The 20,083-nt window shown below is 37.7% G+C and overlaps 1 long non-coding RNA gene across 1 annotated transcript in view; it reads right to left on the reverse strand.

Annotated features, from left to right (window-relative positions):
• Positions 1–11,748, reverse strand: part of LOC131833875 (uncharacterized) — a 45,755-nt gene extending 34,007 nt beyond the window's left edge. The window contains exon 1 of the long non-coding RNA XR_009354675.1: positions 11,628–11,748. This is a non-coding gene — a long non-coding RNA (uncharacterized LOC131833875). The remainder of the gene's footprint in view (positions 1–11,627) is intronic.
• Positions 11,749–20,083: the final 8,335 nt, after the last annotated feature.

Genomic DNA, 20,083 nt, shown 5'->3' on the forward strand with positions numbered 1-20,083 from the left:
GTGCACTCAGGGGAGTACAGTCATTTGGAATCACTAGAGAAGAGTCCTGTTTTGCATGTTGAGGTTAGATCATGAAGGAATACCAGAGACTGGAGTTCTTTTATTGGAAGCTTGGGACTTTATTGTATGTGCAGAAGGTCGTCAAGATGACAGGTTCAAAGTCCCATTTTAAGAAGGTCATGCTGAGACAGGGTAGATGATGGAGTCTAGTTGGGAGAGGATTAGGATATACATAAAGGAATAGAGAAAAGAATATGAATATGTACTTAATCCCTATAGGAAGTGGTAATTGACCCCAAGTAGTTGGTGAGAGTTGAGGTATAAGCTTCTAGTTTGATTTATTGAAAGATATATGCAATGTGAGAAGACTGATTCAGAATAGAAGATGGAATATTGAATTTGAAGTGCCTGGAGGAATTTCAAGATGTATCAAGTGTCTATATGGATATAAGACTCTGAGCTCAGGGGACAGGGCGGGGTTGCTGATAAGGATTTGAAGGCCATGTTCACATTGTCATCCATCCTTATAAAACAATAAGCTTCCAAAATAACATTATCTCCAATCTTGACATCCTTTTTAACTACAACTCTCTCTCTCCCTCCTCTTCACAACTGAACATTGGAAGGAATAGTATCATTATTGATTTGTGACCCACTGAGCCCAATGGAATCTGGCTTCTAGTATGCCACTCTGCCAAAATAGTTTAGAGAACAGTTGCCTGTGACTTTTTAATCTGTCAGATTCAATGGTCATGCTTAAGCCTCCATCTTCCCTGAAACTGATAGGTATTTCTGGTATAATTCCTCCTCCTTAAAATTCTCCTTCTTCATTACCTACCTAATTTTCCAAAGTTTTCAATTATTCAAAACTCTTCAATCTGATGAGAAGTCTCTTTTGGTTCTATTCTGGCATCTTGACCATATGTCTTCCTCCACTTGACTCTTAAATGTGGGTAATCCCCAGAGTTCTACCCACAACCTAAATCTCTTATCTCCCCACAAACTCTCTCACTATAATATCATCCATCTTTATACCCTAACTAGGACCCAGATAACTCTGCAAACCACATCTCTGGTTCAGGTCACTCTAACCAACCCACTTACTTGTCCCTTGTCCTTTGACTTGTTAAAGTCAACATTCCTAACATTTAATCCATTACTTCCTTCTCACAGCTGCGGCTCCTGTTTTCTCCTTCTCGGCATATTGCACCACCTTTGAACTCACTGGACCCTACAATTCATCTGCTGATGAACCATCTGCTGCACCCTGCTATACCTTTTATTCATCATCTGTCTTTTCTTTTCTAACTCCCGAATTTTCTCAAAACTTTGCCACAGTCTCTATCCCTGTTATTACCTCCTTAATCTAGACCTTCATTTCCTCTTTCACAGATGTTTACAATAGCTTCCTAATTTGACATGGGTCTTTCATTTTATTTCAAACATACAGAAGGTCCCACTAAGCCTTCCACTCGTTTCCACTTGACATATATTCGAGAGCAAAAACTTCCTTATGTTACTCTATTGTCTGAAAACCTACAGTAAGTCAAAACTCCTTATCTTGATGCTCAGTCTTTCCACTTCCAGTACCAATGGCTGTCCCTTTCTAGTTGGTACATTACCTTGAGAAATGGCCACCTGTTGGTGATTGTCTGTACCCACAGCATGCGGCTCCATGCCTGCGTCTGCCTCTCCTCTTGGCCTATGATGTTCTTTCCACCCCTGTCCTCCTGGAACACTCCAGCTAATCCACCAGACACAATCAGGTGTCTCCCATTCTACCAAGCCATCTTTCCTGCCACTGTCACAGCACCTGCTACACTTCATCACATTCACTTTTTTTTTAATTTTTTATACACATTCACTTGTTTTTATTTTAATTGATTTAACTAACATTTATCAAGTGCCTACTGTGTACCAGGCATAATTTTATGCACAGGGAGTATACAATGATAGAAAAAAGACAATTTTTTCATCTCAAGGAATTTATATTCTGGTGTTTTCACCATTTTGCAGTGAACAGTCCTTTTGGAGCAACGCTCTTGGCTGCGCTTTCATCTCTACTACTACTGCTATCATCACCCCAGTTTAGACTCTCATGATCCCCCACACCTCTGTTGTTGAAACAGTCCAAGTTAGTTATCACCCCAGGACTCCCCTTCTATTACACACAATAAATACATCATCACAGATTGCTTTTACTCAAGTTAGTTCCAGTACTACCATTCTCCTACTCAGAAAAATGTAATAACCTCCTATCACTTTCAGAATTAAATTCCCCTATCTTGCTAAGCAAGATCTTCCACAGTATCACCCCAACATAGATAGAATGTTAAAAACAAAACAAAACACCAAGATAGTAATCCAAGTTTACTGCTTAACCCAAATGTATTCACATATAATATGGTGATAACATCTCATGAAATTGTTAAGGGTAAAATATCCTGAGGTACATGAAAGTGTTAAGAAATGAGTATTGTGTTTGTTATTTCACTGACTCATTGCTCTGTTGATATGAAAACTGTTTCTCCTACTGACATGAGAGCAAAACTGTAGGAAAGCTTCCAGATTCTTGAATGTGATCACACAAAACAGAATTCCCAGCACTGTTGTGCCAATAGAACAATGAAAGGAATATTGTTTCATAAGATTTGTGACTTTTACTACAGTTACATAGCTTTCAACAATTATTCCAAAATTTTAAAAATGTTATTTAACATAAGAAATTAAGTTTTGAATTCCTTGATACCAAAACTACATCTTTGACATCATGTAAAACAGACAGGAGAATGGCTCTGGTACTTTTAATTTTTCTTTTTTTTTAAATTAATTTATTTATTTTCAGCATAACATTATTCATTATTTTTTCACCACACCCAGTGCTCCATGCAATCCGTGCCCTCTATAATACCCACCACCAATTTTTCTGTCAAATTTTGAGGATTTAAATTCAATAGGGTGTAAGTTAAATAATTTGCTTACTCTTTTTGGAATAAAGTGCTTTTTTCTATTATAAAACCAATATCTAAATATTACTAAAAAATAAGTAAATAAGAGCACCTGGGTCAGTTATTCACCATCTGCCTTCAGCTCGGGCCATGGTCCCAAGGGCCTGGGATCGAGCCCTGCATCAGGCTCCCTGCTCAGTGAGAAGCCTGCTTCTTCCTTTCCCACTCCCCCTGCTTGTGTTCCCCTTCTTTCTCTGTCTCTCTATGTCAAATAAATAAATAAAATCTTTTTTAAAAATAAGTAAATGAAAATAATCAAAACTAACACACAAAAAAAGAACCTATCACTCTACAACCAACCAACAGTCCACCATTATATTAGCACTCAATTTTTTACAGGTTGTTTAAGTCAAATCCAAATCATTATTGAGACAGAAACATTCTCATTGGTCAAGACAAAGTGATCTAGGGGTGGGGGAGTATTTAGAGTTCACTGATGGACTGGTTCATATAGTTATCCTCTTACCTTGATCACAGAGATGCACTTACTAAAATATTTTATTGCTAAAATGTAGGGGTAAGGGAACAATACACATTACCCCACAGCCTTTATTGGTTGGATGAAATCAGAAGCTGGTCAACCCAGGCTGTGAGGATCTCAAGAGCAGGGTCCAAATATAACCGTTTTCTGTGTACTCATACAAGGTGATCCCCAAAATTAGTACTCAGTAGGTGTTGAGTAAGTAACTTTAATGTTCTCACAAATATTCTTAATGTCTTAATCAGCACAATAACGCAAGATTTTTTTTCCCTGCCTTCATCCCTCATGTTAGATTCTCCACAGCTCTTAAGCTGTCTTTAAGCCAAACCCTCACACAGGTTCTTATTGCCATTATCAGCAACATAAGACTTCCAGAAAGTTAAAGTAGAAAGCAGTTAATTGCAGAATCCTTGAAACTTGGGTTAAAAGAAGGTGAAGAACAAACATATGAAAAATTAAACATAGAAGTGGTAAGTTGGGGACACCTGAATGGCTCAGTCAGTTAAGCACCTGCCTTCTACTCAGGTCATGATCTCAGGGTCCTGGGAGCCCTGCATTGGGCTCCCTGTTCCATGAGGACCCTATTTCTCCCTCTCCCTCTGCCTGTCACTCCCCCTGCTTATGCATGCTCTCTCTCTCTTTGTCAAATAAATAAATAAAATATTTTTTTTTAAAAAAAGAAGTAGTAAGTGGAACTTCCACTGTGATATTAAAAAGAAATGAGTGTTCCCTCCTTCTACTTCCATTCCTCTTCTTGCTGGCTCTTTTGCAGAAATGGAACAGCCATCTTGGACCTTGAGATGTGATCTGCCAGCTGAAGAGGGCAGAGCAACAAGACTGAAGAAGACTTGGTTGCCAAAATCTGATTTGCTTTCCAGCCCTGGATTTCTTATGCTTAGCAAACAGCCTGATAAATTCATGTGTGGGCTGACCCTCTGCTCTAATGAAAGCCCAAGTCACAAAAAAAAAAAAAAAAGTGAAGAGTTAGAAGACTGAATAAAGCAAAAAGATGCACTCATATCCAAGAGCCTCTTGTAGGAAAACCTCAGGTGATCAAAATTTCTTACATATACAACTTCTGCACTTACATAATTTTTCTGATACCTGGCATTATATTTCCACCCCAACTCAGGTTATGAGAAAGTGAAATTTTGAAAATTCCGGACCTATCTGAAAACATATTAATCAAATATTTTCCCATTTTTACAACTAGCCATCCTTTCATACCCATAAACATGTGACCTTGATCTGTTTCTTTCTTGTTAGACATTGAAGGCATGACTAAAAACGTACAAGCTGAAAGTGTAAAATCTAGTCTGCAATTAACCAATGGGTCTGTGTTAGGAATATTTCTCATCTAAACAGCTATCCATTGTAGATACTAAGATAAAATAGAAAACCTAGACCCAGGTTCCAGGAGTTAGCAGCGTAAAACTAATGGATTCTGGCATATTAGAAAAATTGCTATGTCCTTATATGAGACTGAGTAGAAGGGAGACTATCTAGTGAGAGACCACCAGGTAGGTAAAAAGCACAGGAAAAGTGCTGGTGGGTACGATTTATTTATCATGTTTGCAACCACCTATTTCCAAGACCTAATGTGAATTTTATGAAAAGAAAATGTATTTTAAAAAATTCTTAAAATAAGTATTTTAAAGGTCAAATATGGAGTGGGACAAGGCAGGTAACTGAAATCAAGGCTAGGAACCATTCACCCTGGGCCTCAAGGAAGAGAGAAGTGGACACCATAGTCCTCCACAAGCATCAATTGAAGTAATGTTGGAAAGTCTATAGCCTAGGAGGTTTGTTTTCTGGTTTCAGCTCCTTCTGTATTTACCACACAACCTTACAAGACTGCTTTCCTCTTCAGAATTCTTTGAGGAATTGTCCATTCTAGGTGCCACTGGAAGGGCTGTCGATCACCTGGAACACCACAGCGGTGGAAAGGTGGCTCACACTGAACCGTAAGAGTCCTTTTGGGTCCTTTCTGCCCTTGGAGGGAGACAGGAAGATTCTCCCTGATTTCAGTTTGTGAATGATAAGACTTCCAACCACCATCTTTCCTGTCAGATGAAGGAAAACAGTTTTATACAGGAGATAATGAGGTCAAAATGAAAAGTGAAGCAGAGCCAAGTGACAGAGAGGAGGAAGGAAGGGCCAGAGGAAAGAGAAGGGATGTGAACAGGAGGGAAAGGGGGAGCAAGGAAAGGGAGATGAGATTTGAGCACCTTGATCTAGCTGTGCCCAAGGCTGAACTATATCCTTAGACTTCAGCTGTGCCCAAAGCCAAACAATCCTAAACTATTGGCTACAAGAGGCAAAATTTTCCTGTTTTTCTTTAAATTATTTTTTTGGATTTCTGTAATTGAAACGAAAGAACTGTGACTGAAACCCTTGTGTTTCACATCATTGGTTACATTTTCCCATCTGTAAAATGGAAAACATGGAAAAAGTTTATTTCAAACTTCCCTTTTGAGCCTAAAATCTATAGCTCTAACTAGATTAATGCATGAACTCCTTCAGGTCAGGAATATTATTTCACCTAGTTTAGTACCCAGAATTTCTAATATTTTGTAGGCTCTCAATAACTATTTCTTGTAGTAATTGAAAAGGACAGGGTGGCCACTCTCTAAGCCTATCCTTTTATGAAAAAACTTTGCTTACTTATTTCCCATCAACATCCTCGAAAAAGCAGTGTCAGATACATGTTCCCCAGTCTCCCTTTCTTGGGAAAGGAGCTAAATAATGTGATTAAATTACTGAATGTGTTTAAACCCCAAGTGAGAAATACACATTGTACAGCAAATCTGATTCCATGGGAAGTATAATATCCCAAAAGAGTTACTTATTGTTGACATAAACAAGCTAAAGGGGAAAATGATTAATCATTCCATTCATAATGAACATGAAGATCAGATATTTCTTGATTTCTGTTGGTGGAAAACAGGGAATATTTTTAAAGGATTTACTGGATCAGTAGATTAAAGTATGATCCAAGTTTTAGAACTTGAACTCCTGCTTCTCTTAATGTCAGGGCTTTCTTCTCTTTCAAGTCAACCCCCTTCCCCTCCAAAAAATATATATGTATACATACATATCAGTGCGTGTAATGAGGCTCCAGTGGAAGCTCAGAAAAGAGAAGCTACAAGCCAGATGTAGCTACAAGCTACAGTCAAGGCTTCCGGTGGTGATCAATGGAGGAAAACGTACCCATCCTATCTTCGTTGGGCATGGATGAGATGAAGTGTTATATGAACCCAATGCCTATCTGATGATTCTCAGTTTTTAAACAATGTAAATGTTTATAAATCACATGCAGATTTCTACTTTCTAGTAATTAAGCTTTCTCTGTGACCACATACAAGGAGTTTGGATGGGAAAAGAGAAGGGGGAAAGACTGGTCACAAACATCTTCTGGAACGTTGGGAAAAGGCATGTCATACACATACATGTACTGTATTCCCCAAAGCTCCTTGACAGCAACACTTACATTTCCTTGTCCTTGGTATTAACTTTGTGAAAAAACTTTAACTTCTCGAAGGAACATTTGTTGATAGTTTTACCTGATATTTACTGTACCTTCATTTTCTTATGTGAAAAACCAATGATAAAAATGTTTGTCCTATCTACCATATAAGGTTATTATGAAGATCAAAAGAGATAATGGGCATCAAAGTGCTTTGAAAGGTATATATCACTACTCAAAATATTATTACTACCCTCATCACTGTCATTATTTGTTTTCACAACAAGCTCATGAGTTTGGTAACTATTACTGAGGAGGAAATCAGGGAACAGTAAGATTAATTGTCTTCCCTCGAGTCCCAAAACTATTTGGTGCACAAGGTGATATGAATTCACACCCCCCAAGTTGCTACTAGACCATAAAATTCCGTGCCCTGCGCATAAGAGAGAGAAAAGATTTCCAGAGTTGTACAGAAACACTTTTTTTTCATACCGTTGATCTAACATGCTTAAGCTTGTGAAGAGCTGTGTTAAATAATTTCACAGGCATCTGAGTCAAATTACCAGGGTAGAATCATAAATCTGTTTGTCCAGTGTATCAACCAAAACCAGATATGAAACAAGAAGAGAGGATGTGTTTGTTCCACAGAATGTTTACCCAGCCATAAAAAGACAGATATTCTCCGACCTTCAAAATATGTTAAATATACTAGTTTGGACATGGGAATTACTATATGCTGTGGAGGGAAGGACAGTTCAGAGCAACTTTTTAGAGGCCATTTTGTCTGTGTCTATCATAATTATACAGTTTCTGACTTAGCAATTCTTCTGCTACAAATTTAAACCTCAGATATAAATTCTCAACTACACAGAGATATATTTATTTAGAGGATGTTCTTTATAACAACCCTTACAAATAATAAAAAAAAAATTTTAGGAACTTGAAAAAATTGAAGGTCCTTAAAGAATTTGTTAAATAAATTATAACACATTTGTTCAATAAAAGACTGTTCGGCCATTTGAAAAAGTGAAGTAAGTTTATATGAGCAGATATTAAAAGACCATGCCATCCATTGTAAGTAATGGAAACCAGCTTCAGAATAATACAATTTTTGCATAGATAATATATACAAAGATTGGAAAGACATGTATCTGAGTGTTAATACAAATTTTCCCTAGAAAGTGTGTGACTGAGGGGCACCTGGGTGGCTCAGTTTGTTAAGTGTCTGCCTTTAGCTCATGTCTTGATCCCAGGGTCCGGGGATTGAGCTTCCTGCTCAGCGGGAAGCCTGCTTCTCCCCCTCCTTCTGCTTGTTGCTCCCCTGCTTGTGCGTGCATGCTCTCTGTCAAATAAATTAATAAAATCTATATTTAAGAAAGGGGTGTAATTGAGAAGACTTTCACTTATTCACTTGTTCACTTATTTTCGCTTATTTCACTTATTGTCTGAATGTTCGTTAAAATGAGCATGTTTTATTTCAAAATAAAGATAATTTCTTAACCAGTTTGTTTGTTGATTGGTGCTATCTCAATGAAAAGCATAAAAATATGTTTTATGTAATAAAAATAAAAAATAAGTGGTAAAGAATATTCCAAAAAAGAGTAAGGATAAAGATGGAAGACGTGCCAAACATCTCTAGTCCTTCCAGATAAAATAACAGTAATTAAATGATGCCAAACTGACACAAAAACAAACATAAATGAATTTGAATTTTAAAACCTAGATATATCACTATATATGTTATGTTTAAGTGTTCAGTGAAGTAAGAATTACATAATTTCAGGATGCTTGTGTGGCTCAATCAGTTAAGTGTCTGACTCTTGATTTCGGCTCAGGTCATGATCTTAGGGTCGTGAGATCAAGCCTCACATCAGACTCCCTCTTGGACATGGAGGCTGCTTAAGATTCTCCCTCTCCTTCTGTCCCTCCCCCGCTTCTCTCTCTCCCCCTCTCAAAAAAAAAAAAAACCCACATAATTCTGGGCAAGTGAACATTATTTAATAAATAAAGAGGGATAATTGCAGTGCAATATAGAGAAAATTGATTTAGACTAAAACTTACACCTCAAGTGAACTCCCTGTCAGTTATTTGGTTATAGAAATGTAGAAAGAAGAAAAAAGAAAAAGAAAACATTAGTTACAAAAAATAATGTTATACTAACATTTCCAGAATTTCAATATAGTATGAAGAAACATCCTAACACTGTATTACTCAGACTTTTTAGTTTGTGTGTTTGAACTATTTCCTTAAGACAATTTCCCAGAATAAAACTCTTGGCAAACACACACACAATTTACATGGTTCTTGACAGGTGTTGGGAATCAAATTCAGAACATGTTTTGATAAAGATGAGAGTATTTACAAACAGAATTAAACAAGATATCTGACCTCAAGCCCATCTGAAACATCATACGTTCTAGAAATTACAACATATAAAATTAGATACAACCCGTATCCACAACAAAAGTAAAATAAATTATAATCTTTCTTTCTAACTAAATATTAAGATCCACACAAAAAGGGGTGCTTGGGTGGCTCAGTGGGTTAAGCCTCTGCCTTCGGCTCAAGTCATGATCTCAGGGTCCTGGGATTGAGCCCCACATTGGGCTCTCTGCTAAGCAGGGAGCCTGCTTCACCCTCTCTCTCTGCCTGCCTCTGCCTACTTGTGATCTCTCTCTCTCTGTCAAATAAGTAAATAAAATCTTTTTTAAAAATCCACACAAAAAGATATAAAGATGAGGCTAAAGATAAAAAATGGTTTACGAAATAAGTGAAAGATTTTCGGTGCTATGGGTACTTTAATTAGAACTCTGTATAAATGTAGATAAAGATTCACAGGAAGCAGAGAGAGAGAAAAAATATTTGTGTTGAGAATGTGAGAATATGGGATAATTTTGTGTTACCTTTAATTTTATTGTAACAATATATAATATATTTAAATAACCTAATGGAGCATATTGAAATGTACAGATGACAAGAGTAAGATTTTTACCACCAACTTGCAACTCTGTGGCCACTAGTTAGGATGAGACAGGATACCTTGAAAGCACAACTTTCTTACCAGTTTTAATTGTCTAGGAACAATGGAATAGCACACAAAAAAGTGCAATGCCTAAAATCACATATATTTTTAGTGGAAATACTATCACAGAATGTCTATTAGATTAATCTAGGGACAGCAGGGGAGGGATGCCAGGCTCATAATATGATTCTAAGAACATCACAAAACCACTTGGTAGCTCAGGCTCCACACTAGCAAAGGAGCTATGGTAGCCTCATTTTCCTCCCATAACATATGAGAATAGTCTGTACTTGGAATTCTTACTAGCAAAAGAAAAAGAGACACGAAGTACATATATTTGAGTTACAGAACAGACTGTGAGTTAGCTGAAGGCCGGGACAGAACTCAATTTCTTCACACCCTAAGAATTTAGTAAGGGGCCCCTACTTTGCAGATGTGCGTTTGTAGAACAATTTGATATACTACTGCCACCTGGTGGAAGGTTATGGTTTTACTTTTTATTTATAGACCATAGAATAACTGGAACTGAAACCCTCCTGAACACTTTTAGATAAACACTGGTAATGATGTTTCCACTTAGACTAATACTGATTAATACAGGCATTAAAGTATATATTTTATTAGTTTGCCAAACAAAAAAAATAGGAAATGATAATGTAGATATATATTCTTAGAAACAAAGATTCTTTGAATTGATTCTTTGGAAAAAAATACAATTTTTAATATCAACAAGGCAATAATTCCTCATTTTCAACTTTCACACATTTTTCTTCCTTAGGAAAAAGTCATTTTAGAAATTATTCTTTCTTCCCAAATATTCTAATTATAATGTATACGAACAAAACCTTTATAGAAAAAATTTAAACATTTCACCATTTATTCATTCACCATATGTGTACAGTGGCACCCTTGAGGCAAGTAAAAAGAAAATTATTTTGAGATATTTTAAATATATTGTATAATTCATGCCCTGGTTCATTGATTATTATAACAGGCATTAAACACCCTCAGGTATTCCTAGCTTAACTCTGTGCCTACTCAAAACTATATTCAAGTATTTCTCTGATGTCAAAGAAGTACTTGTATTGTCAACATATAAGTGAAACAAGATTTAAAAGTGCATAATTTTTAACAATCTTCATTAGAAATTTTGTTTTGCATCCTCTAAGTTTTCAAAGCCTCAGTTGCCTAGTCCTGATCATAGCTAAGTTTTACTTCTAGGAATTATTTGAAGAGCTGGAGCATCAGAAACAAAGAAGACCTGGTGAGAAGCACAAGCTTCTTTAACACCAGGGCAAAAACGTGCCACAGGTGCTATGACATTGGTTACTGGGCACTGATAGACTCTTAGCCATCATCAGCCGACCTGATGATACCAACACCACAGGAGAATTAGCATTTCCCCAGGTACAAACTCTGCTCTTCCTGGAGTATTGGAAGATGAGATGGACAGGAGCAGAGGGAATAACCAACCAGAAGACTAAATGTGTCTGAAGTATATATTCTCAAGTGATTTGCAGCTGGGTTCTTACTGAGCTACTAAATACACCTTAATGTTTGCCTCAGACTAAAGGAGAAAACTGCTAAGCTGGACATCCATTCATCATGATGTACTACAATTTCAGATTAAAAACAAAGTAACAGGGGTACCTGAGTGGCTCAGTGGGTTAAAGCCTCTGCCTTCGGCTCAGGTCATGATCCTAGGGTCCTGGGATCGAGACCCACATCGGTCTCTCTGTTTGGCAGGGAGCTTGCTTCCTCCTCTCTCTCTGTCTGCCTCTCTGCCTAGTTGTGATCTCTGTCTGTGAAATAAACTAATTAATTTTTAAAAAATCTTTAAAATAAATAAATAAATAAAAATAAAGTAACAGTTGCTTCTTTAATGTCTTGAGGAGTTTTCTGCTCTTTCATGCCTATTTCAAATTTCCTTTTAAGAGATATTTATATTCCCTCTTTCCTCTGGGGATATATCATTTTATCATCCAAACAGGGACATTTTGGTAATGCAAGAAAGCACTAATAACAACTATTCCAGGACAACAGTCATCCCAACCCCTTCGGGGATTCCCATCCTCTCCTAAACCCACTGCAGTGAGGTTCTAGTCCCCATCAAAAGTGCTCCCAGTAAGGTGCCATGTTGTTAATGACTAAAATCCCCAGTTCTTCATGTCAGTTTTACTGACATTCTGTAGTAGTGAATACAGTTGATCACATTTCCTCCTTAGTACTTTCTTTACTTGCGTTCAGAAATATTGCACTCCTTTTTCCTTCTTCCAATCAAGCAGATGTTTCATTCTCCTTTGCTAGTTCCTCTTCTAATCCTTGATCTCTTCAAGTCATAATGTTCCAGGACACGGTCCTTGGTCCTTTTTGCTGTCTTGGTGATCTCAACCAACCCCTAAATATACTGAAATATCTCTCATTCATGTCCTAAACTCTAGACTTGTATATTCATCTCCACTTGGATGTCTAATAGACATTGGTGATGGTTAATTTTCTGTGTCAACTGACTAAGCCATGATACCCACCCACACAGTTGGTCAAACATCATTCTAGATTTTTCTGTAAAGGCATTTTTTTAGATGACATAAACATTTAAACCAATAGACTCTGAGTAAAGCAGATTACTCTTTATAATGTGGATGGGTCTCATCCAATCAGCTGATGGTCTTAAGAGATGAGGACTGAAGTCCTCCAAAGAAGAGGGGATTCTTCCCCCAGACTGTCTTGGACTCAAGCTGCCACACCAACTCTTCCCTAGGTCTCCAGTCTGCTGACCTTCAGTGTGGATTCTGGACTTGTCAGTTCCCACAATCCCATTAATCCCAAGCAATTTCCTTAAAATCTGTCAATCTCTCATCCTCTCTCTCTCTCTCTCTCTTTGTCTCTCTCTGTCCCTAGTTCTCTCCCTCCCTCTTTCCCAGCCACCAAATATATATGTAAATATTTGAGGAGACAGACAGAAATAATATATATAAACACATACATATGCGTACATACATATGCATTTTATTTCTCTGGAGAACTCTAATACACCTTAAACTCAAAATATCCCAAACTGAACTACATATCTTGCCCCCCAAATCCTTTCAGCCTACAGTCCTATATTCTTCTCCATCTACTAACAACTACATCTATCAAGTTTCTTGAATGGAATCTTCTCTTTATCTCATATTTCACCATCATTCCCTACAGAAATTCTGCTGACTGAGCATTCAAAATACATCTACCCTATATAAAACTGCAATCTGCCTTCAATCCTGGCATTCTGAATCCTCTTTAATATTATATTTAAAACAATTTTTGTATAACTTTTAACATACTAATTCTCCTATTTATGACATTTAGTTTTTGCTCTGTTTCCTCCAAACAGACTAATAATTTCAAAAGATCAGAAATCTTCATTTTAGTCACTGACGTTATCATAGTGCTTAGGACTGTTTTTTTCACAGCATAGACAATCAACAATTATTTTAAAATAAAGAGTAGGTTTGAAAAATAAACCTGAGAAAAACTCTGAAAAGTAAGTTAAAAGACAAAGAGATAGAAAACAGTAGAAAAAAATTAGACAACCTCTCTAAGAGACCCACCTCTAAATAGAGATTCCAGAAATAGAGTGCAGAGAAATGATAGATGGACTTTATCAGAGAAAGATTTCAAGAAATTGCCCACTACTCTCATTAGTAAGTAATATGCATTTTTGAAAACAGAATCGAAAAAACACCAAGTGCTTGGGATGAAAGATATCCATGACAAAGCACTGCATTCTGAAATTTCAAATCACCAGAGCCAGAGAGAATATTCCAAAAGTGTTTTAAGGGGCAAAAGGCATTTACTTCTAAAGATTTAGAATCTGAGTAACACTGCACTTCCCAACAGCAATACTGGTGCTAAAGTTCAATGGAACAATCTTTAAAACATTTCTTTTGTCCTAGAATTTTATGCTCAGTCAAGCTTTTAACTGAGGATGAGGGTCCTTTTAAGAAATGTACTGGTTAAATAAAATTCATCAGTATATCAAAAATAATTTAACAAGCAGCTTTTAATACAAGCATCCAAAATCTTATGATGGTGTACTCTCCTAGAGACTTCAGAGAACTATGACCCTGCGAACACCTTGGTTTTGAACTTCTAGCCTCCAGAACTCAAAGAGAACAAATTTCTGTTATTTTAAGGCACTCAGCTTATGGTAATTTGTTATGGTAGCTCCTGGAAACTAATACACCACCCAAACTTTAAGGACAGTTGTCTTAGTCCACTCAGGCTGCTACAACAAAAATCTCATAAACTCAGCAAACACTTATTTACTGTAGTTCTGGTTGCTTGGAAGTTTAAGATCAAGTTGTTGGTGGAGTCCCTGTCTGGTAAGGCCCATTTCCTAGATGATCATCCCTAGTTCCACATGGCAGAAAAACAAGGGTGCTTTCCTGGACCTTTTTAGTAAAAGTACTAATTCTATTCATGAGGGCCTCACCCTAATGACCTAATGACCTCCCAAAGGCTCCATACCACCGCCGTGGTGGTGAGCATTTCAAGAAATGAATCTTGGGAAAACAAACATTCAGACAATAGAACCAATATTAGATTTCGTGGTGAAACTTTTAAAAGTATTTCCATCAAATTCAGGGACAAAATCAACTATGGTGCTTTCTTATCAACATTGTTCTGGAGTTCATAGCCAATGGTTATAAGGAGGTACAAAAGTGGGAAAGAAACAAACTGAAATGCCTTATTTTGTTGATAATATAATTATATAAATAGAAAATTCAAGAATATGTACAAACAAACTAAAAGAACTATAACAAAATTCATCAAGATCAATGGATACAAAACCAGCATAGAAAATTCAATAGCATGTCCATATACTGCTAATAGCCCATCAGAAATTAGTATTGATAAAATAATAAACAAAATAAAATAAAACAAATAATAAACAAAATAAAACACAAACTATAAGACCCCTAGGAATAAATTAACAGAAATACAGTATTGCCTTTATGAAGAAATAACTATGTTTATGAAGGATATGAAAGAAAACCTGAATAAATGGAAACTTCCAATCATGAATTAGAAGACTTGCTATCAGAGAGAGGTCATTTTCTATGTGATTAATTTCAACACATTTCCAATAAAATCTCAACAAGATTGACAGATTTTAAATATATGTGAGAGAACAAAGAATTAAGTTACTCTTAAAAAACAAGGGAAAGTGGATCCAAGGAGCATGGCAATGGTGAAGGGACAACCAACCCAACCAATAAAACAGAAATGAAAGCCAGATCTATGTTTTGGCCACATAAAAATCAATGGCTCATTAAATAATGGCAGGAACAAGCAGCTCTCCTTACTAGGGGAAAAAAAAAATTAGATCCCTAACTCAAAATACACAAAACAATAGGTGCTAAATATCTCCATGTCTCAAAGCAAGGTGCTGGGCCATCCATGAAGATGTGAAAAAGAAATCACCAAAAAGAACTCTGTGGTTTATTGTGGACATGTGGACCTACTCACGGATGCCCACCATGAGTGCTGCTTTTCCAAGATGAAATAAAAAATAACAACAGATACATTTCCCATTCTCCTTGTTGTTGCTATGCCTCCATATGAAATTTAGGCTTAGCAGTGACAAGTCAGCATGTTCTGGGGTCACCCGTGGCAACAAGAGTTGCCCAACCGGGACAAGGGTGGGGTGGCTCTCTGTCGGAGAAGACAGAGTTGCCTACCAGGCCAGTTCTGTGTGGGCTTCTAAGAGCAGTTACTGGAAGCTCAGCGGCACCCCTCCAGCATCCCCCTGATACCAGGAGCTTCACACTATCCATAATAATTCCTCCGGTTTAGACAAAATTGTCATATGCAAAAGACACAGGATCCTTATTACTTACCTTATGAATATTTAAGATGTTGGACAAGCCAGGAGGATGTATGTGTTTAAGAGAGACATTTTTGGAAAAAGTTATTGAAGTGCTTTGGAATCTCCCTCATTCCCATGCGGGATGGTTAGGAGGAGAGTGGAGGAGCAATTCTTTTCTCTCACTTCAATTCCAGGGAGACAGGTTCTGGAAAAAACTGTTGGAGAACCTGACCCATGTAATACTGAATTTGACCCATGACCAACATATTTAAAGGCAAAAGGTTGTGACAGAAGCCATCTATCCAGCCTCAGAGAGATGATGGCTGCTTCAGAAGTCAGCCCTACCTCCACTGATGCTGGGGCAGGCTGTACACAGTATCTCTCAGGAACCCCCAGAAAGCCCCCAGCCCCCACCAAGAAAAAGGGTCGGTTTCTGACAACCATCAAAGACAGAGTGCCTACATCAGATCACAAAAATAAGTAAGTAAGTGGGCGCCTGGGTGGCTCAGTGGGTTAAGCCGCTGCCTTCGGCTCAGGTCATGATCTCAGGGTCCTGGGATCGAGGCCCGCATCGGGCTCTCTGCTCAGCAGGGAGCCTGCTTCCCTCTCTCTCTCTCTGCCTGCCTCTCCATCTACTTGTGATTTCTCTCTGTCAAATAAATAAATAAAATCTTAAAAAAAAAAAAAAAATAAGTAAGTAAGTAAATAATAAATAAATCTGTCAAGTAAGACCTTTCTTGTCCCTTGCCTCTCTTTCCACCTCTTCTCCTTTCCAGGTTTGCAGGAACCCCCGGGGACCTGGTGAAGGGGATGAGAGGGAGGGTCAATCAGAGATAGAAGAGAAGCAGGAGGCAGAGAGGTGACAGACAGGAAACGTATGACACACACCCATCCCGGTAGCAGTCTTCCAGCCTGAAACAGACCTGAGCTCAGAGAGAGAGGCCAGTTTCTTTTTAAATAAAGCCCAAGATAGTAGTTATCATTATACTAAATTCAACATTTAATTTCTAATATGAGATCATTTCTAGATTCAAAAATTCCATTACTGGTAAATACCCCAAGACAAAATATTACACACGTACCCAAGGAGCTATGTCAAAAATAGTCATTGCAGCATAGTTTATAATAATAAAAGTTCAAAAGACAGGAGACTTGATGAAGAAATGAATAAATTAATGAACAAATAAAATAGCTGATCTTTAACCTCTAGAACATTCTCATAGATTATTCAGTTTCAACCTTAAAAAATTTCCCTAGATTTTGGTTCTTTAAACCAACCAAGCCTAACCTCTTGTTGGAGAACTTTGGTAATTTAAATGATTTGTGCTAATCATCTGTACCAAATTCTGTTGTATATCTTTATTATCATGATCATAAATAATAATTGTTTCCATTTGTAGATGGTGGTGTCATGAGAAGTATGAAAAAAAAAAAAAAAACTTGGTCTCTGCCCTTTTAATTAACTCTGCCTAGATAGTACTATACTTCACACTGGAAATCAGAAATCGGTATAAGTAACCCCAAGTAAAATGGCTTGAAAGAGAAAAAAAGAAAATTCTTTGATAAGTTGTTTTTTTTTTTTAATCCCTCAATAGGCAAAGTACTCAAACAGGTCAGTTCCCAGTTTCCAAGAAAACATGACCATATAAGTCAAGAGAGAGACAAGCGGCTGAGAGAAACTAAGATTTGTATAAATGCAGGTAGGACAAAAGGAAATTATCTTATAGGACTTCGGGGTGGCATCATTCACGTTGTGATTGTGAACAGCCTTCTTTAATTATAATTAGATAGGAAAGGTATCACACTGCACGTTTATAATGGGTCCAATTCATTTTGCAAGACCTCTTCTCTATACGTGTCTGAAGAGGGTGGTGTGAGATGGGGAGCTGAGCAGCAGTCTTAAGCCATCCTAAAATTCTTTCAAAGCATACACATTTGAATGACATAAAGTCATCACTGTGCCTCAAGGGTGAAAAGTCTGTAGCAGATTTAGACCCTGGGACTATAAAATGCTGATTTTGCTACAAGAGATTGTTACCAGAAATTTTGAAGTTTGATCACTGGGGAAGGACCAGAGGCTGCCCCATTGTGAAGTGGTTAAGCAGTTGCATACAATCTGACACATGCAGGAGGCTTAATAGATATCGAAACAGCCAAAGAATGTGAGAGACATGGCTACTGCAGACACCCCTTCACTGTCCTGGGCCAGTCCGCATAAACAGTACTTAATAAATATACATGTGTTTCAGATTTGCTATTTCTAGAACAAATAAAAGCCATGCATTATTTTTTAAATTATATTATGTTAGTCACCATACAATACATCGTTAGTTATTTTTTTTCTTTTTTTTCTTTCTTTTTTTCTTAATTTTTTATTTTTTATAAACATATATTTTTATCCCCAGGGGTACAGGTCCGTGAATCGCTAGGTCCACACACCACATCGTTTTTGATGCAGTGTTCCATGATTCATTCTTTGCGTATAACACTCAGTATTCCATGCAATACGTGCCCTCTTTAATACCCATCACTGGGCTAACCCATCCCTACATCAACCCCCCCAAAACCTTCAGTTTGTTTCTCAGAGTCCACAGTCTCTATGGTTGGTCTCCCCTACTCATTCGCCCCTTTATTTTTCCCCTTCCTTCTCCTAACGTCCTCCATGCTATTCCTTATGCTTCACAAGTAAGTGAAGCCATGTGATAATTGACTTTCTCTGCTTGACTTATTTGACTTAGCACAATCTCCTCCCGTCCCGGCCATGTTGGTGCAAATGTTGGGTATTCATCCTTTCTGATAAAAGCCATGTATTATTAAATAGTGCAGGAGATGTTAATCTAATCTGCTTTCTTACGAATGTATTTCTCCGACTAATGTTTAGAACAATGGGACAAAAGCAACTCATCCAGTCAGAACTCAGCCACATCCTGATGAGCGCTGGTCACACACACAGTGCCTATCCCTCCATCCAAGCCAGAGCTACACTGTGATGTTAACTGATAGCACACACCAGTGACAGCACACAATAATTCTATGTGACCCACCTACCTGTGGTTAGTGACATTTTCAATGTCTAGGGATATGACAGGGCAGAGAACTTGAATCAGACTTTGCAAAATATCAAAGCAGGAGACTTTGAAAGAGTCCTCTTTGCCTCATTATGATTTTTTTCAGGGTCCTCTTTGGAGTCTGTGGATAAGGAGGTCGAGTGCAGGATTAGGGAGGGAATAGGGAAGAGACTGGCCCCATGAAAGTTTTACATGATAGCTTCTGAGTTTTCGAAAACTATCTCTGGGGGCTAGGCAGAGAAAGGATGAAAGAAAGAATTAACTAGAGATAGGGAAAAGTCTTTAGGGGTCATTACAATGGCACGGTTGAGAGAGAATGAGAGAATGAAAGATTGAACTATGAGAATGAAAATGTGAATTAAGAGGAAGAACAAGAAGATCTGAGTGTAGGAGCTCATTAATGGCTTCTCAGATCTCATTTTGAGCTTCTGCTAGTGCTATAAAGTTATGCTTAATACCTATTGGGTAACTGGGCTACCGCCTGGACCATGTATTTAAATAAGGTTGCCTGAACCACTGGAGACTCCAGTGAATTGGGTCTGCAGGTCAACAGCCACCTTAGAGCTTTCCCTACAGATAGGCTAGTAGGGGGTTGGAAAATAAATTAGTCAAGTTCCCTCCCAACGCCTCATCATCCTAGCCAGAGTGGGAAATTCTCAGGGATAGCTTTGTGACAATTTTGGCATCTCCTGTCTTAGCCCAGTGGAGAGCACACAGTGGCTTTCGATAATAAATAAAGATAATAAAATAATTTCAAATTCACCCCCATTTCCCCCTCAGTCTACATAATAGCTTCATTTAAAATATAGTCCTAGTTTTAACTGTGAATCTTAAAGATTTTATTTATTTATTTGACAGACAGAGATCACAAGTAGGCAGAGGGGCAGGCAGAAAGAAAGGGGGAAGCAGGCTCCCCGCTGAGCAGAGAGGCAGATGCAGGACTCCATCCCAGGACCCTGGGATCATGACCTGAGCCGAAGGCAGAGGTTTTAACCCACTGAGCCACCCAGGTGCCCCTTAACTGTGAATCTTAAGAAGTAACTAAATTAACTGTAAGAAATGGAAACATACACCATCCTAAAAAATTAAAACATAAACCATACTAATCAAAAACCCAGAAGGAACAAAACTGAAAATAGTTTATACAAATCAGATAAACCACGGGATTGAAAAGTAATATAATATAG

The sequence above is a fragment of the Mustela lutreola genome, chromosome 6, assembly GCF_030435805.1.
Source record: "Mustela lutreola isolate mMusLut2 chromosome 6, mMusLut2.pri, whole genome shotgun sequence".
In the NCBI taxonomy this organism is placed as follows: Eukaryota; Metazoa; Chordata; class Mammalia; order Carnivora; family Mustelidae; genus Mustela; species Mustela lutreola.